The sequence below is a fragment of the Lithobates pipiens genome, unplaced genomic scaffold (assembly GCF_037356315.1).
Source record: "Lithobates pipiens isolate NorthernLeopardFrog02 unplaced genomic scaffold, aLitPip1_a1.2 Scaffold_22, whole genome shotgun sequence".
In the NCBI taxonomy this organism is placed as follows: Eukaryota; Metazoa; Chordata; class Amphibia; order Anura; family Ranidae; genus Lithobates; species Lithobates pipiens.
Genome location: NW_027507784.1, coordinates 70,766,900 through 70,793,607, shown reverse-complemented (window position 1 = coordinate 70,793,607; position 26,708 = coordinate 70,766,900).

Here is a 26,708-nt window from a genome sequence, read left to right as displayed (position 1 = left end):
TAAACTACTTTAGGGAAAGTTGCAAAGTTGGCATCACACCGATTCGGATGGTGCCATTGCCGGCAATAGCTGCTGATCTGCCATGTGATTTGACATGTCACATCGCATGCCATCAATGTGAACCTAGGCTTAAGATGAGTTATTCAGATGAGAAAATGTTCTACCTCTGATAAAAGCTTAAAAACGCTGAGAAACACTAAAAAAACACAGAAAAACGCGGCTATTATGCATTTATCAGAATTTCTGAGCCATAAGCTTTCATGGGAGTATAGTTTTGCTAAAAAAAAAAGCTAAAAAATGCTACAGCTCAAAAACGCTTAAAAACAATACTGCAAAAACGCATCAAAGCTCATTCTACAGCGTTCTACAGCTGTTGTACATGAGGCCTAAGACCTAAACTGGACATACACGGCTCTAATTTCTAATTATGATTGATTCCTGCTGAATGGGGATGAGCTAAGGTTCAGGCTGAAAACGATCACATGGTGGCAGGCCGCCGACCCAATCAGCTGTGGCTGTGGAATTCCCTGCCTTGCAGCTGCATATAACAAGGCAGATGCTGGTGATGTCATTGAGCTACTATGGCCATAATTGAACAATGCCGTTAATTGTCCAGTGTTTTTTTGACAGTTTTCATCCTTATTGCTGGATCGTCTGACATCCGAGCAGTGGGTGACCCTGTTGGCACTCTCCAGCTTTTGCAAACTTTGATCTGAAATGTAAAGGAGCCAGGTGGAAAATTGTCAGCCTATACAGTGACTGTAGCCAATCAGATGCGGCCACCATTGGGGTATTCTGACAACTGCAGGGGCAGCAACTGTCAGAATACAATTACCAGCGGAAAGAGTTTCCTCTATCTTTTGCTGTTTAATGTGGATGGGGATCTATAGACATAGCTCCTAACTGTCCCTGATTGTGAAGGACTGTCCCTGATTTGGAGCAATGTCCCTCTGTCCCTCATTCCTCCTCATTTGTCCCTCATTTTGGTCTGATATTTATAGTTGTATATAAAATGCACTTTTTATCTTTCAAAAAGTGTTTCCCAGTGCTGAACCTGATAATCTAAATGTATTTGTAAATTTTAAAAGCCAATCTAAAGGAATAGTAGGGGTAAAAAAACAAAACAAAAAAAAAACCTTTATGAATTTAAAGCGAAAGTCCACCGATTTTTACTACAAATACTGCAGCTGCTGACTTTTAAAATATGGACACTTACCTGTACAGGGCACCCGCACAGTCGGCACCCGAAGCCGATCTGTCCCTCGGCTGTCAGGTGCTGCCGCCGTCATCTTCGGTAAGGGAATCAGGAAGTGAAGCCTGGGAAAGACTTCCTGGTTCCCTGCTGCGCATTCGCGATTCAAGCTGCACTATCCCACTGATCCCTGCTCTCTTCTGGGTCCTGTGTGTCTCCCAGAAGTCAGCGGGGGAGGGACGGGAAGTGGCATAGATACCCGCAGGTGGCTCGGGTATCTGTGCCTGGAAGTGGGAACAAAATACCTGTATCTGCTCCCCCCTCCCCCCTGAAAGGTGCCAAATGTGACGCCAGAGGGGGGGAGGAACCGGAAAAGTGGAAGTTCCATTTTTGGGTGGAACTCTGTTTTAAGTAAACTTTCTGTTGGATCTAATTCTCCTTTAAGGGGGTGTGGCAGGATGTGTGCCCTATGCCTACATATGTTTGCTAGTATGTGTCCCTCATTCCCATCTTAAAATGTTATGAAGTATGGTGAATGAACGGGATAGTGCTCTGTGCTGAGCGGCTTTCTGTTTATTCACAAACTGAAGCATAGTAAACACAGTACAATTTTACTATGCTTCTGTTATGAATGAGCACAGTGAGTAAGTGTGTTCACTATATTCATTTAGAAAAGGAAGGGGCTGGCAAATGGCATATTTACTAGCCCCTTTACCCACTCTGGGGGTGCAACATAGGGGGGGTAGCCCAGGCAGTAGGGGGACAGCACTGCATGCAGTAATTAGGGTGTGGCTGAGCAGTGGCACACCCCCTGCACACGCCTATGTGGCTAACTTTAAATGGTAACTCAACTTTTGTGGTGAAAAAAAATACCAAATAAAGTAAAAAATAATAGAGCATGTACAATTGCGACACAAGTCATATTGTAGTTGATTGTTATTAAAAATGGCTTTTCCTTTTCAATCTGCAGCCACTGAAATTTTCTATAAATGCAATGCAATATGGCTACTTGGAGGTATTTCCTGCTTGTGTGATTGGCTCACCAATTTCCCCAGAAATCTGCCTACCCAAAGGTATCCCCTTCAACAGAAATAAAATTTTTGGTGGGATATTTCCAATAGGATCACGTCTAAAGGGATGCAGGCCCAGCAGATTTCCTCATTAATGCTCTGCAGCTGCCACAGCTGACTGATAATTATGAAACCACTCCCATTAGACCCACCTAGCACAGGGGCACAGAGGAACACACAGGGATTTCTTCAGAATAACAAAAGGTAGGAATCTGCAACAAAGGTTGTTATAATCCTTGCCCTGTACATCGATCACCCAGAGGGGAATGTTTTTTTCTCAACAAAAGTGGAGTTACACTTTAAGATCCGTACTCATGGGCCGAATGTCAGACCGCTTTGGTCAGTTCAATAGAAACCAGCCATTTGACCCATGTGTACTGCAGCCGGTCTGAACTGCCGGCTTCTGTCAAGGGGGCATGATCGACTCCTGCTCACTGGAATGTGCTGGCGGGGGGGGGGGGGCCCACTGTCAGAACACAATAGAAAAGCAGGGGAAACTGCTCTACTAATACTAACATCTGATTGTTAGTACAGCGGCTTGAACATTAGCTGTTCGATTCTTTTCCTTCAACCTGCTGGGTTGAGCAGAAAAAAAAACTAGCAGTGTGTACGAGGCTTTAGAATCCTTGACCTAGAGCAGTGATGGTGAACCTTGCCACCCCAGATGTTTTTCCCATGATGCTCAACTACACTGCAGAGTGGATGAGCATCATGGGAAATGTAGTTCCAATACATCTGGGGTGCCAAGGTTCACCATCACTGACCTAGAGGAAGTTTGCTGATAAGGAGTCCTTACCCCAGCTTTGGGACTGAAGCCAGGGGCAGACAGGTAACTAGCATTTTCATGCAGAGGCAGGGGCGGACTGACAACTCATGGGGTCCCCGGGCAAAAGAAGATTATGGGGCCACCAGGCAATCAGAGATTATGGGGCCACACAGTATACAAAAACACACACACACAGTATACAATCACACAGTATACACATACATGTACACATAGTATATACAGACATGTTTCTATTGGTTGAGAAGGTACTGGAGAGGATTTTTACATACTGTCCCTGGTTTTACTGAGCCTGGCAACCCTGATGGGGCCCCCTAGTGGCATGGGGCCCTCGGGCAGTGTCTGAGTGGCTGAATGGTCAGTCCACCCCTGTACAGATGTTAGCGATAAGTACTGTACAGAAATATTCCATAATGGTTCCAGCAATTGGACAGAACTAGGAATACAATTGGGAATCTGTCACCATTGGAATAATTTAGCCAGGCAATAACTACACTATACAGAAATATTAGTGTTGGATGTAAATGGCTACAACGTGCTTTCATACACGTTAAAAAAAATCAGAAAATAAACTTTACCCCCCCCCCCCCCCCCCAGAAAACATGTAAAAGCCCTTGTAGGTGACACAAGGTACATTTCCTCTTTAATATTACAATTTGCAAAGCAAATGAGCCATTCTATTTCTAGAGCAGGGACTTCTGGGTAAGCCATTTACATGGCGTTATTGATTTGCCCACTGGGCATTCAAAGCTTAACACAAGCTATCGCTTAGACAGGGTAAATGGCTTACCCAGAAGTCACTGCACTTGGAAGAGAGCAGCTTATTTGCATATTTGGCCAAAGGCATGAAACTCTCCCTTACCTTTCTCCTGTGGTTTGTAAGGTTCTTTACAGTAAAAAAAAAAAAATCATATCTGAAAAAAATATATACATACTACTTATTATTATTATACAGAATTTATACAGTTTACGCAGCTCTTTACAATATAAAGGGGGACAGTATGATTACAATACAGTTCAATACAGAAGGAATAGGAGGGCCTTGCTCATGGAGTTTACAATCTAAAGGGAGGGGGAGCTGGTACAAAAGGTAATAGCTGCAGGGGGGTGATCTGATGGAGGTATCTCGGGGACAGTTCTTAGGTGGAGTTGGGGTAGGCTTCCCTGAATAAATGAGTTTCAAGGATCACCTAAAGGTGGACAGGGTAGGGGGCTGACCAGACATAATGGGGTAGGGAGTTCCACAGGATGGGAGCGGCTCTGGAGAAGTCCTGGAGGCGAGCATGGGAGGAGCTAACAAGGTTAACAATAACTTTTTCTTATTCATGTTTCCATCAGGGGTTAATGTTTCTAAATTTTTAAACCTGTAACTAAGTACGTTTTCTTCTTTGGAGAATTGATACCCTGGCTGCTGTTAAAGCGGAGTTCCACCCAAAAATGGAACTTCTGCTTTTCGGATTCCTCTCCCCCTCCGGTGTCAAATTTGGCACCTTTCAGGGGAGAGGGGGAGCAGATACCTGTCTAATACAGGTATTTGCTCCCACTTCCAGCATAGATAACTGCAGTATCCGTGGATATCTACGCCGTGTTGGGCGCCTCCTCCGCCCCCCCCACTGTCTTCTGGGAGACACACAGGTCCCAGAAGACAGCAGGGACCAGTGGGATCTTTCAGTGCGATTCGCGCATGTGCAGTAGGGAACCAGGCTGTGAAGCCGCAAAAAAATGGCCTGGTCATGATGGAGGGTAAACCTTTCCAGAGCGGAAGTGGTTAATGAAATTGCATGTGCACTGCTGCACATCATTAGGGGAACAGTGTTCTATCAAGAAATGCCCTCGTTTGAAAAATGCCTGTGAGGGGCTTGCGCATGTGCAATACCAAAGGTCATATACTGCGCATGCGGAGGCATTTTTTGACGGAGGGCGTTTCTTGATAGAACACTGGTTCCAAGAACCTGGAAGAGACAGCTGGCTCTTGATGACATCAGCAAAGAAGATGGTGGTGACATGTGGTCAAAGAGTGGCGAATTACAGCAGGGCAATGCTGGATTTTCTAGAAGTGCAGGTATGTTTATGAATACTCCAGGAAACCAGGTAAAAGGAAAAGAAAAATGTATATGAAAACAGAGAGTAGCAATTATATCGTAGGAAGAAGACTGCTCCATCCAGGGACGGTGCTACCACTAGGCAAACTAGGCAGCCGCCTAGGGCGCACTGCTGCCTAGGGCACCCGGCCACTGGTGTTCCTACTCTCTTCTCTCTGCAGCAAGCAACTAAGTCTCAGAATCAGCAGGCAGCCGCCACTCCATTTGCACATAGTGTCAGAGGCACAGTGGCGGCGGAGGACTGTGTCTGTGTCTCGACTCCCGAATGAATGGAAGCTAGCAAACATTCATTGATGGGAACTGGTAGGCTGCATTGATGGGTACTGGTAGGCTGCATTTTATGGGTGCTGGTGAGGCTGCATTAGATGGGCGCTAGGGAGGCTGAATTGATGGGTGCTTCATTAAAAAGGTGGGGTTTAGGGCAAAGGGGTTGGAGTCAGGGGTGAAGTAGAGGGGGAGGCGGCAAAATGAGGTTACACCTAGGGTGTCAAAAATCCTTGCACCAGTCCTGGCTCCATCCCTGATACATTAGACAAAAGATATCTTCCATGGGACTTTGTTGCAGCAATAGAAATCAAACAATTACAAATTGGCCTATAAAATATAAAAAAACTTTTATTGAACAGCAGGTTTAAAATTGGCTGGTCTAGACACTTCACGTCCTGATTTTATACCGCAGGGATACATGAAAGGTCTGGGTTGGGCTGAGACCCTTGTGGTCTGCAATACTGAGCCGTTACCTTCCGGTCTGGACATCCAGTCACTTTCATACCTTTGATTGCTTCCACTTCCTTATCCCCTGATGAAGGCTTTATATAAGTTGAAACGCGTGGGGTTGACTTGGTGGATATGCAATTTATTAAAATAATCCCATGTATCCCTGCAGTGTATGTGTATTGTAGGAATGGTATACGATCAGGACATGAAGCGTTTAGACCGGCCAATTTTAAACCTGTTGTTCAATTTTTTCAAGTTTTTTTTTTTACATTTTATACACTAATTTGTCTTCCATGGGAGATATTTTTTTGTCAAGAAAAATGAACATAGGAGGGAGGAGAAGGATGTTCCTCTTTAACCCTTTTATGACCAGGGGTCTTTGATGCTTGGATGTCCAGACCAAATTTAACAGCATTGGCTAACTTGACAATCATTTTTATTTTGAATAATTTTTTTGTGATTTAACCAAATAAGATTTTCTTTTTAATGGATGTCAACAAAGGTCGTTCTTTTGAACTTAACACTTCATGGTGTCCACCCATTGATCCTGTGATGGGGTCCTATTATCTTGGGCAAGTACATCTACTAATGTGTTACTCAATGGCTGACCAGTGGAGTGTTCTTTTTCACACGCATTCTGAAAGTAGAGCACCCCTTTAATTTTTACTTTAATTTTTTTTTATGTTAATAACAAACGCCCTCTCTTTAAGCCTGATGTAGTGAGTGCATCTTCGGTCATCTGAACATAACTGAAAACAAAGTGAAGATGAAATCTTTTTCCTAATGACCTAGTTACGTTTAGGTAATACAAACGCTCGCACACGGGGTAAGCTAATATAATTTGTACATTATTCTGTAAGAGAGCAGAGCGAATAGATGTCAATGCATCGGAACATCTCATCCACTTTCCCCTCTACAGCAAGCGATCCGAGCCGCCTATGATAATCAGAATAATTCCCTGCGCACAATTTGTCGTAGCAAAAGTTGTTTTGTACATTTTAATGTTTTGCATTTTTTAAACAGATTATTCTGTCAACCGTTTCGGGGAATATAAAAGGTAGTATTAGCATTTGTCGCAGTCAGCACAAATGCTTAATAAAATCATCAAAACAAAATGGTGCTCGATACATCTCAAAAGAAAGGGTGGAAATGCTCTAGCTAATGTTTGAACAGTCGTGAATTAATATTTGCTGGAGAAACAAAAATGGGTAAGAATATTAGACATTCTGCAGAATAAATGAGGCAGATTTTATTTTTCAAGGCAAAAAAAAAAAAAAGGTGATTCAAAACTAAGATGTAGGTTTACTGAACATTATTCATATATATTATTAAAACATTAAAAAAAAAATAGCTATTATTGTAAATCTTCCAGCTATTATGCCTGTGTTTTCAGGTATGTGAACTTTATATATCTATCTATCTATCTATCTATATATATATATATATATATATATATATATATATATATATATATATATATATATATATATATACATTGTGTGTGTATATATATATATATACTATATATACAGTGCCTTGAAAAAGTATTCACACCCCTTGATATTTTCCACATTTTGTGGAATGTGCAACCAAATTCGCAAATGTATTTTTTGGGGATTTTATGTGATAGACCAACACAAAGTGGCACATAATTGTGAAGTGGAAGGAAAATGATAAATGGTTGGGCATGGGCAGTACGCTCTGTGTTCGCAGTGTCTTCCGACAGACTAGAGGTAGAGAGCCAGTCAGCAGCTCTTTACCACATGATCAGCTCTGTCCAATCACAGCTGATCAAGAGATCAACAGAGGCCGGATACCGGCTCTCTTCACCACTCCTTCTCACGCGGTCAGCCTGTGGAGGAGAGAAGAAAGGAGCCGATAAATGGCTTCTGCAAAAAGTGCTGCTAACCTGGGTCCACCACTGCTGCCAGTTAGTGCTCACCACTGTTACCAATCAGTGCCCACCACTGCTGCCAATTAGTGCCCACTACTGCTACCAATCAGTGCCCACCACTGCTGCCAATTTGTGCCCACTACTGCTACCAATCAGTGCCCACCACTGCTGCCAATCAGTGCCCACTGGTGTTTCCTCATCAATATCCCCTATCAGTGTCATCTACCAGAGCCCATCAGTGCCACCTGTCAGAGCCCATCAGTGCCCACCACTGCTGACAATTAGTGCCCACTACTGCTACCAATCAGTGCCCACCACTGCTGCCAATTAGTGCCCACTACTGCTATCAATCAGTGCCCACCACTGTTGCCAATCAGTGCCCACCAGTGTTTTATCATCAGTATCACCTATCAGTGTCATCTACCAGTGCCTATCAGTGCCACCTATCATAGCCCATCAGTGCCGCACTTCAATACCACCTATCAGTGCCGCCTATCAGTGCCCATCAGTAGCACATATCAGTGACACTTATCAGTGCCCATCAGTGCCACCTATCAGTACCCATCAATACCATCTCATCAGTGTCGTCACATCAGTTCTCATCAGTGCCCATCAGTTCCACCTCATCCGCGCATATCAGTGAAGGAGAAAAATAACCCGTTTGCAAAATTTTATAACCAAGTATGAAAAAGTTTTTTGTTTTTTCACTCTTTATTTGTTTATTTAGCAAAAAAATAAAAATAAACCCAGTGGCTATTAAATACCACCAAAAGAAAGCTCTATTTGTATGAAAAAATAATGATAAAAATGTCATATGTGTACAGTGTTGCATGACTGAGTAATTGTCATTCAAAGTGTGACAGCGGTGAAAGTTGAAAATTGTCCTGGGCAGGAAGGGGGTAAAAGTGCCCAGCGGGCAAGTGTTTAAGGTAAAATTGTTGCTAGGTGGGTTTCAAATTGTTGGTGCACCAACAGCATTTTGCCAGCAAGGTGAAGGTTTTTCGGGTGAAATATAAAGTTTTGAGCACATCAATGTTCCACACGTCTGGAAGACATACAGTTTCCATTTCTATGGTTACCCCCGTGAATCACAACACAACACTGGGCTTCCGTGACTGTAAATGAAGAAAGCTGCGTTACCCTCTACTCTGGCCACATGAAATAGCGGGGCCTGAAATCCAGCCATCAAATTCCACACATCCTGAGAGAGGGAAGCCACAAGGCTGCATGTGCTGGCAGCGTTATGGAGCGCAATTATCAGCTCCGGAGCTGGAGAATAAAACGTTTCATTCTTGTGCCTCCAGCACTCAGATAAAAGGCAAGATTCATGACAAACTTACAAAGCACAATATCACTAGACAAAAGTCATTCTCACACAATCTTAAAAGTTCCAGAGTAGGGCCAGGCTGTTAGCAGGGCAGTCTTAGCCCATTTATGTGCTTGTAAAGTGTAATTTAAAGATCATATTCATATGAAATTACACGAAATAGCAAGACACCATTACAGTCATCTGCTGTAAGTTTCCCAAATCTCAGAACAGATAAGAGGCGTTATTGCTCGAAATGGAGTGCCAAAGAAAATATTACATTGGATTATATGAGCAGCTCTTTCTGACTATTTTACTATCTTTATTATTATAATTATTATCATCATTTATGCAGTAGCTGTATTGTAGTGAACTAAAGCAGAGAAAGTGAATGGCGCCCATAGATGGTGCTTAGAGGATAGGGTCACAAAAGGGACATTTTGCAAAAACAAACTCTAGAGTAGTATTAAATGCTCATCTTCTTTTTTTTTTTTTTAAGTGTAGCGGATGACATTTTGGACAAAATGTCATACGCATGTAAATTTTGTTTTTGCTTCAGAACAGTAGGGGTTCTAATGGTTAATTACGTAGGTTGGTCTGTTTTGGTTCCAGGACCGGGGTAGCCCCATGAGGGGTCCCGGTCACGGGGTGTTCGACATCCCGCAACATGTTCCTGTTAGAGGCCCCTAATAGACCTGCCTGGTCTGGAGTAGGGATCCGTCTGTTCCCGAGTCTTGGAACCTGCTGGTCCGAGGCGCAGTAACTGAGGGAGGATTCAAGGTGTCCGCTTGTGCTCTCGGCTTGGAGAGGCACCACAGCTCGTGGAAGTGACCGGGGGAGGACTCTTCGGAGGAGGGCCGACAAGTGGCATCCTGGGAAGTGCCTGGTTACTGAGTTGGGAAGGACATTGATGAATTCACGTTTTTCCAGTACCATTGAGGAGGCAGAGAATGTTCCAGGTACTGAGGAAAAGGTTCCTGTTCACCCTTATGCCACGTACACACGTAGCAGACTATCCGGCGAACTTAGTCTGGCGGACTATCCGCCGTACTTTTGAAATGAACGGACCCGCCCTTAGTTACAACTTGTACACGTTCATAGGATTGTTTCAAGTATTCGAGTCAGCGTGCTGACTGCCATGATTTCTGGCTAGAGATCGGTTCAGCCTTGAGGTACCCAGCTGCAAGTGTCTACTCCCTGGGTGGAATTAGAGACTTTGCTAGACCTGCAGTTCAAGGTGCCTGAGTTCTTCACCCGTGCCCTCTGTTCCCACGAGAAACTGTGTTATTGGATGTTATTACTGCAAAATAAAACCTTTCAAAGGGACTTTATTTGTGTCAGCGTTCAAGTTGTTGGGTATCAAACCTGGGAACCCCTAGATGTGGAAGAGCAGGCCAGGAGGAGGTAACTGGTAAGCCCAATAAGTGAAGGAAACACAGAACCTCTAAGAGCAGTATTGGTAAACCATTTAATGATAAGTCAAAAGTGAAACTACTCACAAAGGGAGCATAAACACAAGCATGATACCCTGTTTCCCCGAAAATAAGAACTAGCGTGATTGTCTGTGATGACTGCAATATAAGCACTACCCCCCAAATAAGCCCTAGTTAAAGTCCTTGCAGGTCTTATTTTCAGGGTAGGACTTATTTTTGGGGGAAACAGGGTAGGGCTTATTTGGGGGGTAGGGCTTATATTGCAGCCATCACTGACAATCACGCTAGGTCTTATTTTCGGGGGAAACAGTGTGGTAATCCTGCAGCAAAATCCGGGGGTGGTTTTCTCCTAAACGTCCATGTCTCTGAAGTGCAGCTGACAGTGTGTGCAGGTGGATTCCAGCATTCACATTCGCAGCCTATGAAAACTTAACCTACAACAGTAAAATCAGTCTGTATATGCAGTAAAGCATGCCTGTTATCAGGGCAGGACTTAGGGTGGTGGGGGCCCCTGGGCTTGAGTCACTTTCAGGCCCTACTTTCTATACATTACCTTATTTATCGGCGTATAACGCGCGCCCCAAGTTTAGGAGGGAATTTTAAGGAAAAAAACTTTTAGGAGGGAAGTTTAAGGAAAAAACTTACATTTAAATGTCCATCAACGCAGCCTTATCAGTGTCCATCTGCAGCCTTGTCCATCCATCTGCAGCCTTGTCCAGTGTCCTTTGCAGCCTTGTCCGTGTAGCCTTGACATTTGCAGCCTTGCCCCAGTGTCATTTGCAGCCTTGTCATTGCAGTCTTGAAATTCAAAAATGGCGCGCGGAGATACAGAGTCCTGTGTATCTAGGCGGTTCTCGGGTCCTCTCGGCGGCTCTCGGGTTCTCTCGCAGTCCCGAGCGGAGCCGAGAGCAGCCGAGTGTACTCGGCTCGGCTCACAATCACGCCCATTCCCTGTGTTATGTCCATCATAGGGCGTGACTGGGCGTGACTGTGAGTGGAGCCGAGCCGAGTACAATCGGCTATGTATCTCGGCAGGGGCCCCCTTTTAAGCGGGACCCATTGGCTTGAGCTCAGTCAAGCCCAATGGTAAGTCAGGCCCTGCCTGTTATACTCACTCTGGAATCTAAGGGGTTATTCCTCCGCATTGTGAAAAAAAGGTCTGTTTGATCTCTGATCCTCTCCTTCTTTTATTATTTTATTTATTTTATTATCCCCAACCCATCTCCTGATACTGCAGAGCCTTGGAGTCACTCTGCACATGCTCAGTGTTTGGTGTGTATTGCTAGAGAGGTTTTTTTTTTGGGGGGGGGGGGTGCATGTGATCAGCACAGGGCCAATCATCAGTCCAGACAGAGGGACCGGGGTCATGCAGCCTCATAGGACAGTCAGTGGAGAATGAAAACCCCTCCTACAAGCTGTAGCCAGTGCTTGGCTGGACACTGATAGACAGTTGTAGAAGCTGTCAGCATAAAGTCAAGCTAAAGTATTGTCGCTACTGACTCAGTAAGTGGCTCTGGACAGTTGTGCTCACCCATCGGGCCTAGTTGTAACTTGTCTGAGTTTTCTGCAAGACATAGTTTGAGTAATTTGTGATTTTTTGTCTTAATCTAACGCACCCTGCTCACATACTGGTCTCCTGCACTAGTCACACCAAGGGTGTACTAACTCTTACACAGTTTAGAAATCATACTCAGCACCATGTCACCACTCCAGACTCACTCCTCCTGTCATCCCTGAGCAGTCAGAGTGCCTCCACTGTGGGGACACTTATAAATTAGTGTTAGGTTCCACAGATACCGGGGTGCCTTGACAAAGCTCTGTGGCTTACGCATGCATTTGCAAATGTGTGCAGACTAAACCCCTGCTTTTAACGCAAACTGTTAGACAGGTCATTTGGTTCTCTGCAGGCTGGTGGTAAGTTAAGCTTGGTTTTTCCCTTGGATTTATCCTTGGCCTTGTTTGTATCTGTTGTTAGCCTTCCAATGCTTCTTACTGCAATAGCCAGCTATAGATGGGAGCAAGTGGCGTCTTTTGCATATCACAGCTAACCCCTTGTAGCCCATCTCCGCCCACCATTGAAGAGGAAAAAGTGATGAAAGCTACACTCAAATATTGACTCCTAGTAACTTGTTTATTCCGTCATCCATAAAACACACATACCTGTAGGTTGGACTTGATGGACTTGTGTCTTTTTTCAACCTCACCTACTATGTAACTATATACTTTGTAACTATTATTTACATCAAAATTTCCACCCAATTTGGAACAACACATCCCAGCTTACCCAATAATGGAATGTCTAGTTGGCACTTGCTATTCTTAATGCTTTACTTAACTGCTATTTCTTTGCGAAATCAAGCTAGTGGCACAACAGTTCTTCAAATAGAACATCCCATCATTTTACATAGAAGGGTTGGCTGCCAGTACTATTAGTCTCTAGATAGCTACTCTTCCAAACTATCACCTGGAAGGATATTTCACAGCCCAAGCTTGGACACATAGAGGGGAAAATGTGGTAATCTCATCACCACAGACTGGAGACCTTCATGGCTGTCTCTTCCCACGCATCACTCTCTTCTCATCTAGAGCTTCTCTCCCCATACCCTATCCAGGGAAAGAAAGTCCAGACCAAGCTGCTGGAGATATGAGGGAAAAACACTCTAAGCCCTTGTACACACGGTCAGAGAATCCGTCGGAATGTGTCCTATCGGACCGTGTTGTCAGATAATCCGACTGTGTGTGGTATGCATCGGACTGATTCCGTCGGAATATCCGTCGGACCCAATTTTCCAACATGTTGGAAATATTTTCCGACCAACTGGTTCGATCGGACATACTTCGATCATGTGTAGAGAATTTTGATCGGACCAAGTGCCACGCATGCTCAGATCAAATTCCTACATCAAAGCTATTGGCTACTAGTCCCATCGTAACGAAATTACGTCATCACATTCTGAATGATCGGATTTTTCGACAACTTAGTCCGACCGTGTGTATGCAACAGTTTCGGACAAGATCCGACAGGCAAAATCCGACGGACAAAATCCGACGGATTTGGTTGGCAGAATGTCCGACCATGTGTACAGGGGCTAAAAGGGACACTAACCCCCTGTTACAAATATGTGCCCTGAGTATCTGATATGCACTGTTGTGAAGGAAGATTACAAACACAGGAAGGAGGGGTAGTAGGGGAGTGGCCTGCCACCTGGCTGTCTCTCTATGGATACATGCAGCGTTTCTAAGCACAAGGCGGGAGCATACGCACAAAGATGGCTCCGTTGGTCCCTCCAAGAGAAGGGAATCACTCTTAATATGATTGTTGCAACCAGCGCTTGAAAAGACAACCCCACAGACATAGAAATTAAAACAATGGGAAATTGAGGAGAAGGTTGCCATAGTAATTCATCAGCATATGAATAGAAATAAAAACATTATTTAATATTACTTTAAGCTGTTCATGCCTTGAGAATGTATAAGGTACAGCTGGAATGTAGTTTAAAGTTCACAAAAATCAATAGATACAGTAGCCTATAAACTAGTCAAGGGGACATGGACCCTAAAGGACTAAAGGCCTAGTGTCTGTTTGCTTGGACTCAGGCACCCTCAAATAATAACCAGCTCAAGAGTTGTTTCACCTTTGCCTCCTGTTGTGCAGTCCCCAATGGCTGTAAGCCTCCTCGTCCCAACCCCCCCCCCCCATGTTGAGGGCATGTGGCCTGGTATGGTTCAGGAGGGTATAGATTTTGGGGGGGGGACCCCACACATTTTTATTTTTTATGTTGCTTAACCACTTGCCGACCGCCGCACGACGATGTACGTCGGCAGAATGGCACGGGCAGGCATATGGGCGTATATATAAGTCCCTGCCTTCCCGCGGGTGGGGGGCCCGATCGGGCCCCCCCCGGTGCCTGCGGCGGTCGGCATTCGTTCGGGAGCGATCCGGGATGAGGGGGCGGCCATTCATTCATGGCCACCCCCTCGCGATCGCTCCCGACGAATAGAAATGCTCCGTGACATCACTTCCTCTCCTCACATGTAATCTCCGTGTCGGTATTTTTCGTTCCGGCACCGAGGAGAGAGGATCGGTGAGTTGCACTAACACACCACACGTACAGTAGAACATGCCAGGCACACTCACACCCCCCCTTTACCCCCCTTTACCCCCCCAATTACCCCTGCCCCCCCCAGTCACAGTGACACCAATTGCATTTTTTTTTTTTTTGCATTGGTGTCATTTGTGACTGTAATAACTGTTAGGGCAGTTAGGGTTAGCCCCCTTTAGTTCTAATGTGCCCCCCTAACCCCCCCAATAAAGGTTTAACCCCGTGATCACCCCCCGTCGCCAGTGTCACTAAGGCTGGGTTCACATTGCAGCGGTTTATGAGAACGAATGTGATTCGCACCGCACTGCAGTGCAAATCACATCCAATCTCTGTGCGATTTGAGTTCAGCCATACAGATAGTATGGCTGAATTCGCGCCGCACCCGCCGCAAATTCGCACGGGACCCTTTTTTTGGTCCGCAGCAGAATCGGATCGCATGGGTGTTCACACCATGCGATCCGAGTTTGCAGATCGCACTGCGATATGCGAACTGATCTGGGGGTGTCATTAACATTTCACTGACACTCCCAGCAGTTTGCATAGGGCAGTGTGAACTGCCGCCGGGAGGCATGCGATGCGGGAACCCGCCGCGGATTCGTGGCGTTCCCGCATCGCTCCAGTGTGAACCCAGCCTAATAAGCGATCATTTTTCTGATCGCTGTATTAGTGTCACAGGTGACGCTAGTTAGGCAGGTAGGTATTTAGGTTCGCCGCAACTTTTTATAGCGCCAGGGACCCCCATATACTACCGCATAAAGCCCCCTGATTGCCCCCTAGTTAACCCTTTCACCAGTGATCACCATATAACTGTTACAGGTGACGCTGGTTGGTTAGTTATTTTTTCATAGTTTCAGGGCACCCGCCATTTATTACCTAATAAAGGTTTAACCCCCTGATCACCCGGCGGGTGTCATTTGTGACTGTAATAACTGTTAGGGCAGTTAGGGTTAGCCCCCTTTAGTTCTAAGGTCCCCCCCTAACCCCCCCAATAAAGGTTTAACCCCGTGATCACCCCCCGTCGCCAGTGTCACTAAGGCTGGGTTCACATTGCAGCGGTTTGAGAACGGATGTGATTCGCACCGCACTGCAGTGCAAATCACATCCGATCTCTGTGCGATTCGAGTTCAGCCATACAGATAGTATGGCTGAATTCGTGTCGCACCCGCCGCACCCGCCGCAAACTCGCACGGGACCCTTTTTTTGGTCTGCAGCAGAATCGGATCGCATGGGTGTTCACACCATGCGATCCGAGTTTGCAGATCGCACTGCGATATGCGAACTGATCTGGGGGTGTCATTAACATTTCACTGACACTCCCAGCAGTTCGCATAGGGCAGTGTGAACTGCCGCCGGGAGGCATACGATGCGGGAACCCGCCGCGGATTTGTGGCGTTCCTGCATCGCTCCAGTGTGAACCCAGCCTAATAAGCGATCGTTTTTCTGATCGTTGTATTAGTGTCACAGGTGACGCTAGTTAGGCAGGTAGGTATTTAGGTTCGCCGCAGCTTTTTATAGCGCCAGGGACCCCCATATACTACCGCATAAAGCCCCCTGATTGCCCCCTAGTTAACCCTTTCACCAGTGATCACCATATAACGGTTACAGGTGACGCTGGTTGGTTAGTTATTTTTTTATAGTTTCAGGGCACCCGCCATTTATTACCTAGTCTCACTAGTGTACCCCTAAATTTAGGGGTGTCTACTTTCCAAAATGGGGTCATTTGGGGGGCGTTTGTGCCATCTTGGCATTTTATGGCCTTCAAAACTGTAACGCCCTTAGAAAGCCTGAAGGCGGTGCTTGGTTTTCGGGGCCCCGTACGCGGCTAGGCTCCCAAAAAGTCCCACATATGTGGTATCCCCATACTCAGGAGAAGCAGCAGAATTTATTTTGGGGTGTCATTTCACATATGCCCATGGCATGCGTGAGCAATATATCATTTAGTGACAACTTTGTGAAAAAAATAAATAAAATAAAAAAGTTTGTAATTTTCCCGCAACTTGTGGCAAAATATTAAATATTCCATGGACTCAACATGCCTCTCAGCAAATAGCTTGGGGTGTCTACTTTCTAAAATGGGGTCATTTGTGGGGGTTTTGTGCCATCTTGGCATTTTATGGCCTTCAAAACTGTAATAGGTAGTGAGGAGTGAAGTCAAATATTTACGCCCTTAGAAAACCTGAAGGCGGTTCTTGGCTTTCGGGGCCCCGTACGCGGCTAGGCTCCCAAAAAATCCCACACATGTGGTATCCCCGTACTCAGGAGAAGCAGCAGAATTTATTTTGGGGTGTCATTTCACATATGCCCATGGCATGTGTGAGCAATATATCATTTAGTGACAACTTTGTGAAAAAAAAATTAAAAAAAATTAAAGTTTGTAATTTTCCCGCAACTTGTGGCAAAATATAAAATATTCCATGGACTCAACATGCCTCTCAGCAAATAGCTTGGGGTGTCTACTTTCTAAAATGGGGTCATTTGTGGGGGTTTTGTGCCATCTTGGCATTTTATGGCCTTCAAAACTGTAATAGGTAGTGAGGAGTGAAGTCAAATATTTACGCCCTTAGAAAACCTGAAGGCGGTTCTTGGCTTTCGGGGCCCCGTACGCGGCTAGGCTCCCAAAAAATCCCACACATGTGGTATCCCCGTACTCAGGAGAAGCAGCAGAATTTATTTTGGGGTGTCATTTCACATATGCCCATAGCATGTGTGAGCAATATATTTAAATAATATAAATATAATATAAATTATATAATTTTGTCATTATTCAATCGCTTGAGGCAAAAAAATAAAATATTCAATGGGCTCAACATTCCACTTATCAATTTCCTTAGGGGGTCTACTTTCCAAAATGGGGTCATTTGGGGGGGTTTTGTACTGCCCTGCCATTTTAGCACCTCAAGAAATGAGATAGGCAGTCGTAAACTAAAAGCTGCGTAAATTCCAGAAAACGTACCTTAGTTTGTAGATGTGACAACTTTTGCGCAAACCAATAAATATACAGTTATTGACTTTTTTTTTACCAAAGACATGTGGCTGAATACATTTTGGTCTAAATGTATGACTAAAATTGAGTTTATTGGATTTTTCTAATAACAAAAAGTAGAAAATATCATTTTTTTTCAAAATTTGCGGTCTTTTTCCATTTATATCGCAAAAAATAAAAATCGCAGAGGCAATCAAATACCATCAAAAGAAAGCTCTATTTGTGGGAAGAAAAGGACGCAAATTTTGTTTGGGTACAACATTGCATGACCGCGCAATTACCAGTTAAAGCAGCGCAGTGCCAAATTGTAAAAAGACCTCTGGTCATTTACCAGCAAAATGGTCCGGTCTGAAAGTGGTTAATGCTCAATTATTTTGCTTGTTCCCCTTAAAAACCATAGCAGACCTGAAGGGCATGGTATGGATTGGGGGGGGGGGGGGCTCCCAGGATGTTTTTTTCACATTATTGTATTGCCGGCAATGATATTATATTGCAGGAATTTTAAATGTCATTGTTTTCCTTTATAAAGCCCCAAAGCACCCCCCCATGTTGAGGGCATGTGACCTGATATGGTTCAGGGAGGGGACGCTCACTCATCCCCCCTCCCTTTCTTGTCCTGCCAGGCTGAATGCTCGGATAAGGGTCTGGTATGGATTTTGGGGGGGGTGCCGTTTTTTCTTAAATTTTGCCATGTGGTTCCCCATAAAATCCATACCAGACCTGAAGGGCCTGGCATGGATTGGGGGGGACCCCCATGTTTTTTTTTTACTTTTTTTCCATTACCGTGTTTTTTTATTTCATTCAGCTGTCAGCAGGGGAAGCCATTGTTAAGGATGCAGCGGTCGGCCTCCTGGCTCAACCCTTAACAACCAGCTATGCACTATGCATCGCACAGTGCATTGTGGGGTGCTCGGTAAGTGAACATCCCTCCAAATACCCCACAAATTTAGGAATTTGAACAGGCGAACAGGGCCGAACTTTTGCTCGGCTCGAACTGTTCTCCAAACTCTACTGTGGAAGAAAGTGCTAAAACAAAGCCTGCACAACAGTTGAAGTTATTTTATTGTCAAAAGTTTTAATTCAAAAAGCTAAAAATAATTCAACCGCAATTATTAAAAAAACAATACAAAAAAGTTTGAGCTGCTAGTAATAAACCACACTTGGCAATTGTTTGAAGAATGAGCAATCACTTTTGGCATTATCAATGAAAGATCTGTCCAGAACAGCACACAAATATTTTTTGAAATACTAATAGGATTGCTTGTTGTAAAGAGAACCTACTGACATATAGAATGGTGCTCCGGATATAAGTTGCGGCTCAGGAAAAGTTAGCAAAAAGAGGTGCAAGTTAATTACATTTCTATCAACTCCTGGCTTAGTAATATGCTTCTGTTCATCAACGAGGTGTTCACCGAGGCGTTGCTATCATACATTAGTCATTATCAATGCATTAGCAAACAACGCCACCGTATTATCTTTTACCATTGTTCTTCAAATCATGGAATGCAGATTCGAGGACTCGTATGTTTAGCTAACAATTACGCTGGCTAATAGGTAGCAATGAAACGGAACTACTGGAGCAAGCTGAGTGCTCAGCTATATTTATAGGTACAACTAAAGTACTCAAATAGTAATTGTCCTTACTGATGGCCCTCAATGGGGCTGCTAATTCCGCCATTCATACAGGCTGGCATTAGCCGTGCAAAATTAAATTCACGCTCGGAACACCCAGGACTTATTAATAAATGTGAATTATGGATCGTAGAGCTGATCTGGATTCCCACAACTTACTGATGTAGAAGTAATGTGATGTAAGACTTTGTCTATTCCTGTTCGGGAAGAACAGGGAAAATCAGAGAGGTTATCGGTAACTTCATAGCTACTGAGTTTAATTTAGGAGAAATAGTACAATTTCAAATCACAAATCTTGGGCTTTAGCTAAACTGTAAAACAAACTTACTCTACTTTTTTGACAATTTTGGAGGCCACCAGGGTCTAATATTTGCAAATGAGACACCAGATCTGAGCATCATTTGTGGTGGTTGGGCTTAGTAGGGTTTAGATCAGTCATGACTAGTTCTGCACTCTGGAAGTTCTTAATATGAAATTCAGAAATGTTTCAATATATTGGAAGAAGGTTTGGTTTCTGCCCAACTATGGAGAAAATGGATTAAATAGTTCATGGAATGGATGCTACATTGTTCAGTTGGCTGAGATGCGGAATAGATTGTGCCAGGTCCTTGTGGTTTAATGATTCATTGATTATTCCCATTGAAAGGTCTGCCTAAGAATGACTACACAAGCTTTGAAGACCTGCAGATGTGTAAGAACGGCAGGAGGTAAGTTATCTGCTCCTCCTGCAGCTCTCCAGGATCCTCCACAATCCTCTATGTGATTTGGCCAAGGTTAGGTTGCCAAAAGTACCCCATGCTGACACTGCCATTCCCTTTCAGAGAAACAGCAGCATAGTTAACACCTTTGTTCCTTTTCTGAGGAGAAAATGGAAAAAGTTGGCATCAACTGCAGAGATATCTTCCAATAAACTGGTAGTTGCAAGCATCCTTTATCAGCCCTTAGGAAATCCCTACTATTTCACCTGGAGATGGGGTTTAAACTATACTGAATTTACCTTTTTTTTTTTAATACAGCTAGTATAAGTTCTTCAAATCTGTCTTTATTATAGCTTTCTGTACTTTCTACCAAGCAGAACCCACACTAAGGCTCGATTCACATCTATGCATGTTGCTTTTGAGCATTTTTGCAGTGCTTTTTGAGGTGCTTGCTGCATTTTTTGACACGCATTTTTACCGCGAGTTTGCCACAATTTGCGTTTTGTTTACACTGTATATAGCTGGTTGCTAAGGAGGGGGCCAGGAAGCCGGCCGCATCCTTAACTACCGATGAGTCATGAGCTGTCAGTGGGCTTCCCCGCTGAATGTAAAAAAAAAATGAAAGCTAAAAAACAAATTGTGAAAAAACAGCATGGGGTCCCCCCCAGGTCCATTCCAGGCCTTTGGGTCTAGTATGGATTTGGAGGGGACCCCCGGCCCCCTTTTTAAAAAAAAAGGGATGGGGTCCCCCCAAAATCCATACCAGACCCTTATCCGAGTATGCAACCGGCAGGTCAGGAAAAGGAGGTGACGAGCGAAGTGCCCCCCCTCCACATGAACCATACCAGGCCGCATGCTCTCAACATGGGGGGATGGGTGCCCCCCTGCCCCAAAGCACCTTGCCCCCATGGGTGCCCCCCCTGCCCCAAAGCAGGCTTACCTGTAGGTACCGTAAATATCTCCTAAACTTGCACCGTTTAGGAGATATTTACCATATACGCCGCCACCAATGTAATCGGCGCATGCGCACTGAAGGAACGGCTGATCGTGCCATTTCTTCAGGGCCCTGTGATGTGACCTGTGGCACCCGCACGTATACACATGAGTGAGGTCATCATAGCTCTGGCCAATCACAGCTCCAGGGGAAATCTCGGCCATCTCAGCGGCGTGCGGGCACCGCTGCAACAGCTTGATTCTAAGGTAAGTATTTAATAATGAGTTAGTATGCGATGCATACTAGCTCATTATGTCTTTGTCTTGCAGGTTTATTTTTTTTATTTTTTTGGGGGGTTTACAACCTCTTTAAAATAACCATTATAGGTTCCCTATAAAGGTCACCCATTCCAAATGTGCTTCTGCTGTAATCTAAATACTCAGACACTTTAACTAAAGTGAGAGAGACAGATACTGCCTGACCTCGCATGCTGCACACTCAGAAGCTGGGAGACAGTATTTGAGTCAAAACTGTGGTCAGGCTAGATGTCAAATGACCCTTGAATATTTGACTGTCCGAAATTTCCAGGTTTCTGATCAGAGAGGCTCCTTTTAACCACTTGCCGCCCGCCCTATAGGCAAATGATGGCTGGAAAGTGGTTTCAAAATCCTGACCGGACGTCATGCAATTGTCATTAAAAGTGCTAAAAGCTCAAAATTGGTCTGGGCAGGAAGGTGTTTAAGTGCCCGGTATTGAAGTGGTTAAAGTGACTCTGTACTCTATACACTATATAAGATGTGGCAACCTGCAACCCCTGATCAGCATAATAATTCCAGGGCATGAACGTTTGGTTCACTTCCCTGAAACTAGTATACAGTCCAGGGATCAGATGCAGGCAACAGAGGAATTAGATTTGGCTCATTTGAGTATACAGGGGTTGATTTACTAAAGCCAAATAGACTGTGCACTTTGCAAAGGCAGTTGCACTCTGCAAGAGCAGTTGCTCCAGAGCTTACAAAATGAACAGAAGCTCTGCTGACTTCCATCATCCGAAAATGTGCAAGCAAAAATCCTGTTGTTATCCTTGTATGTGATTAGGTATTATTTGCAAAGTGAAGCTTTACCTCATTCACTAAGCTCTGGGGCAATTGTACTTGCAAAATGCACAGTCTATTGGCCTTTAGTAAATCAAACCCAAAATCTTTTGACAGAGTCTGTTTAACATCATGCACTGTACTGGTGTTCTTGCTCAAAAGGATGTTTTATAAGATGTACAGTGTGTGCGGGCAGCATAATGATTTAAGTCTACCTGTAGTCAGTACAAGCTTAGTAAGCTACTTCTGGAAAGCCGTCAGTAATAAGTCAGAGCTGTATAAACCATAAGGGCCCATTCACATCATTGCATTGTGTCAATGCACCACCTTGCATTGAGGTGCTACTGATTGTGATTGTCACCCTAACAGGAGAGCCCATTTCACAATGCCAAAATGCTTATGCTGTGCAGTGTGCTGTGTCCTGCTGTTAAAAAAGGAAGTGCACTTTTGTTTGCTGCCTCAACGCAATGCATGTGAACACATACCATAATGCGCATTAACATGAGTGCACCGCAGTGCAAGGCTTAAATGTAACTGAGCCCTTAGGCACTCTTAGACCATTGTCCGGGGTTATAGGAGGCATCACTAAACCTCAACATTTACAAATTGCAATAACATTTTCCTTGTTGCCCTTGTCTGTCAAACTCTGGAAATGTATGGGTATATTAAGTAAGAGAACTCCAGAGGGAACAGTACATATGATTTTGAGAGAAGTTAGAAGGCCTTTTTATTTATAGTTCAAGAGCCAAGGAATCATCTCTTTTCCTTTGTTGGGTGGTCTGTAGAGTTAAATATTAGCACTGTATAAAAAAAGAGACTCTATATTGCCTCCAACAGCATGTAAGTATTATTTTTGAAAGAATGTTGCTAAAAGTATGATTATTAAATATATTTCTTCTTCAAGTACTGCACAAAAACTTCCATCATGATTATCTTTCAAAGCCAACAGAGAGCAAATACCAACTTCACTTAGAAAGTGCCTCCTTGTAGTGCCTCATTATTGGTTAGGTCCATAGTCTTGCAGTGCCAGGATGCATTGCTATTAGAATGTTCTAATAGTGGGACTGATTTACTATTGAACAAGAACAAGGATTAAAGTACCTACCTAGCTGATCTTATACCAATGTTCAATGTGTACAGGGTGGCCTTAGCTTGCTACACCCAAACGTAACTGCTTTTGTGCAGGTTTGAGACAAGGTTCTTTAGCACCCATGGTGAAAAAGCCTAACTGCCCACTACTTCAATAGAGTAGGTTGCAGGTCCTTCCCTTGTGCCCTCAAAATATACTAGTTCCCTGGCTTTTGTATAAATTGGCCTTAGTTTGAATGTTTTCATGGGGAAACAAGAACCTAGAATTTCAAATGAAAAACACACTATTGACACTAGGGAAACCAAACAGTATCCACATGTCATTGATTCATAGGAACCTTAGGCTTGTTCGAGCTTCTGATCACAAAGTAAAACATGGTCCAAGGAATAACCTGCAAAATCTTAGGGTTTAGTAAAATAAAAAAACATCAGCATATTGGGTCTGAATGAATTCCTTGACATACATTCCACCAAAAGTTGCTTAATAATAAAGCTACTATTGTTATGCACCTTGTAATTAAAGAGACCCTGTCCATTCAGTTCAATAACAATCTTCCCATAAGGCAATTTATGCAGTTAACATATTTTTCTGTATGCCAATTACCTGTAACAGCCTCCCTTGTGTAGACATCCAAATTCCTGAAATTGCTGATGGGCACTGCCATTTTGGAATGTGATGTCAGCAGCCCCAGCTGACTCAGAGTCATCACTCAAGAAACACTCTATAGCAACCTTTCTCAACCTTTTCACCCCAGAGGAAACCTTTCAAAAATGTCCAGGTCTCAGAACCTCTGATAAAACGAATTTATTGTAGGTGAATTGGAAGAATGGCCTTTTTATTGGTGGGACGAATGCTCTCATTACAATAGTGGTTAAAATGTCACCCTTATGCCGCCTACACACGACCGGACTTTCCGGCAGACTAGGTCCGATGGTCTTCCTGACTGACTTTTGGCTGAGTTCTGACGGACTTTCGGAACGAACAGACTTGGCCACACATGAACGGACTAAGTCCATTTGAAAGTCCATTTTGAACGTAATGAGACAGGACTAAAAAAGGAAGTTCAATAGCCAGTAGCCAATAGCTTCCCTTGCGTCATATTTGGTCCATCGGATTAGCATACAGACGAACGGTTCTATTTCTAGGTCCATCGGATTTTTTAAATGAAAAACGATTGGATTAGCCCACGCACAATTGGATTGTCTGATGGACTGATTCCGTCGGACCTAGTCTGACGGAAAGTCTGGTCGTGTGTACGCGGCATTACCGACAGAAAAAGACCACTGCTTACTGGTTTTTCCAAGTGGCACTGTACCTGGAACTATGAAAGCACCAATAAATGTGAGGCCAATCAGCAACAGCTCAAGGAACCCATGGCAACCTCTTGAGGAACCCTAGGGTTCCACAGAACCCTGGTTGAGAATAGCAGCCCTCTAGTATTCCCTATTGGTCCTCCTTGGAAGCTAATCCTTGGTCAATTTCTTACTTTGAAGCAGACCTAGAACTATACATCCATTTCTTGCAATGCAAAAGTTAGTCACCACAATGTCACCAGACAACAACCAGACAGAATGTGCAGCTACTAAATGGCCCAAAATACCAGAATGTTAGAGAAATCAGTTTCTGAATATCAAACAATTTACACATTTTTTTTTTTTTTTTTGCTGCATTACAAACAAAATTGCCTAGATTTCAATTTGTTGTCTTCTGTCATATAACCCAATTGTCATTTATTTTTTATTTGTATGATATATATGTATGTGAAGTTGTAGTTTTCTATATAATCAACTGTAAATATATTCCGATTTAAGCTTCAGTGATTTTAATGTTTACACAGATAACACTGCCGTAAATTACATAAGGGTAAACTATTAATTGTAAAATTACGAAAGAAAAAAAAAAAAAAAACGCTAGGATTGTTAAGTCATTTTAAAGGAATTGCATTGTTCATCAGCATAAAACTTAATTTAAAAAGGAAATAAAGTTAATTAATCCCCACATCACAGAATTGGAAAGCTGGTGCTTAGACAAACTAGTTAGCCATAATATGATAAGTCTCCTGTTAACTGTAACTGAAATGGCTGCGGATGCAAATCCATCAAGAAATTCGCCTTTGCGCCCTCCGTATTAATTGTCTATCATTTTACAACAATTGTCGTGTTTTTATTGTAATGCTTTTCTTTATTTTTTTAAAGGAGTGAAGAGATTCATTGAACACATTTAACAAACTAGATTTTAGAATTCGGAGTAGATTGCATTACAATTTGCCGTCATTAAAGTCAGTCTCTTATTAAAGTATCAATCAATTTAACTCAGTCTTATTTGCCATTATGTCTTCAATCAACAAATTAAAGGAACACTCCAGTGAAGCTAGGCCTTTTTTTCCCACTTAAAGTGGAAGTCTGGTCAAAACCTGGCTAAGCTTAAAGCATGCTCCCACCCCATTCTAAACCCTATACTTACTTAGATTCTAAGCTATACTAACTACCCTGTAAAGGAAAGATGGATATACTTACGTAATCTAAGGGTGCTCTGGTCCAATCATGTGATCAGCTCCTAGCGCTGGCTTCAGGAGAGAGGAGGGACAGTGGACAACCTAAAATTGAATCCCTTGTGCAAAAGAGAGAGACACCGATCAAAAAGAGTATGGCTTTAGCACACTGGGCATTCCAGTATTTTCCTGCAGGCGGAGGGTACAGGTGCACTCTCTAGCCCTACTGCCGGCCTGTAAGAGACTGACAGCTGCTGCAGTGGATGAGACTGAATGATGTACCAAGTGGCACTATTGTTTAGGGCAGTAAGTGGACAGGTGCCCAGAAGAAGTAAGCATTTTGGGCATTTCTCCCTGGGCACATTAACGCCCATCTAGTGCGCCATCTAGTCCAGATGCAACATGCAGTTTTACATGCTGCCCGCAACGGGCTGTATGGTGCACTGGTGCCTTCTGCCTGTACAAAAACACCAGGGTCTCATGCACAGCAGCACAGGGTCTAAATGCTTATTGTGCATGAGACTTAAAATCTGGCAGCTACAGGTAATTAACTTTTGTGTGGATGTTGGTGGGATGAAGAAGTATCTGCGTAGTGTTTTATTACACTTTTATTACACTTTGGGGTAAGGCAAATAGACTGTGCACTTTGCAAGTTTGCAGTTACCCTCTGCAAGTGCAGTTGCTCCCGAGCTTAGTAAATGAGGTAAGGCTTCACTGTACAAAGAGTAACCAATCACGTGCAAGGAAAAAAAAAATGCATTTTTGTTTGCACTTGATTGGATGATGGAAGTCAGCAGAGGTTCTGCGCATTTACTAATCTCTGGAGCACCTGTGCCTTTGCTTTGACACACAGAGCATGGCTCGGCCCCGCCCTCTGGTCCCTCCTCACTGACTGTGATTGACAGCAGCGGGAGCCAGTGAGCCTATGAGGAAGAGAGGGTGGAGAGAGCTGCTGCTCTTGAGCACAGCGCTGGATCTGGATTGGGCTTAGGCATGTAAACAGGGAGGAGGGTGGGGGGGGGGATGTGGCGTGAGCTGCACTCAGAAGGTTTTTCACCTTAATGTAAAAAAACCTTCAGCCTTTGGAACCACATTAAAGCTGAAGTTTAGGTATGGTAAATTTTGCATTAGCTGTGGGCCTTTGGAACCACATTAAATCTGAAGTTTAGGTATGGTAATTTTTGC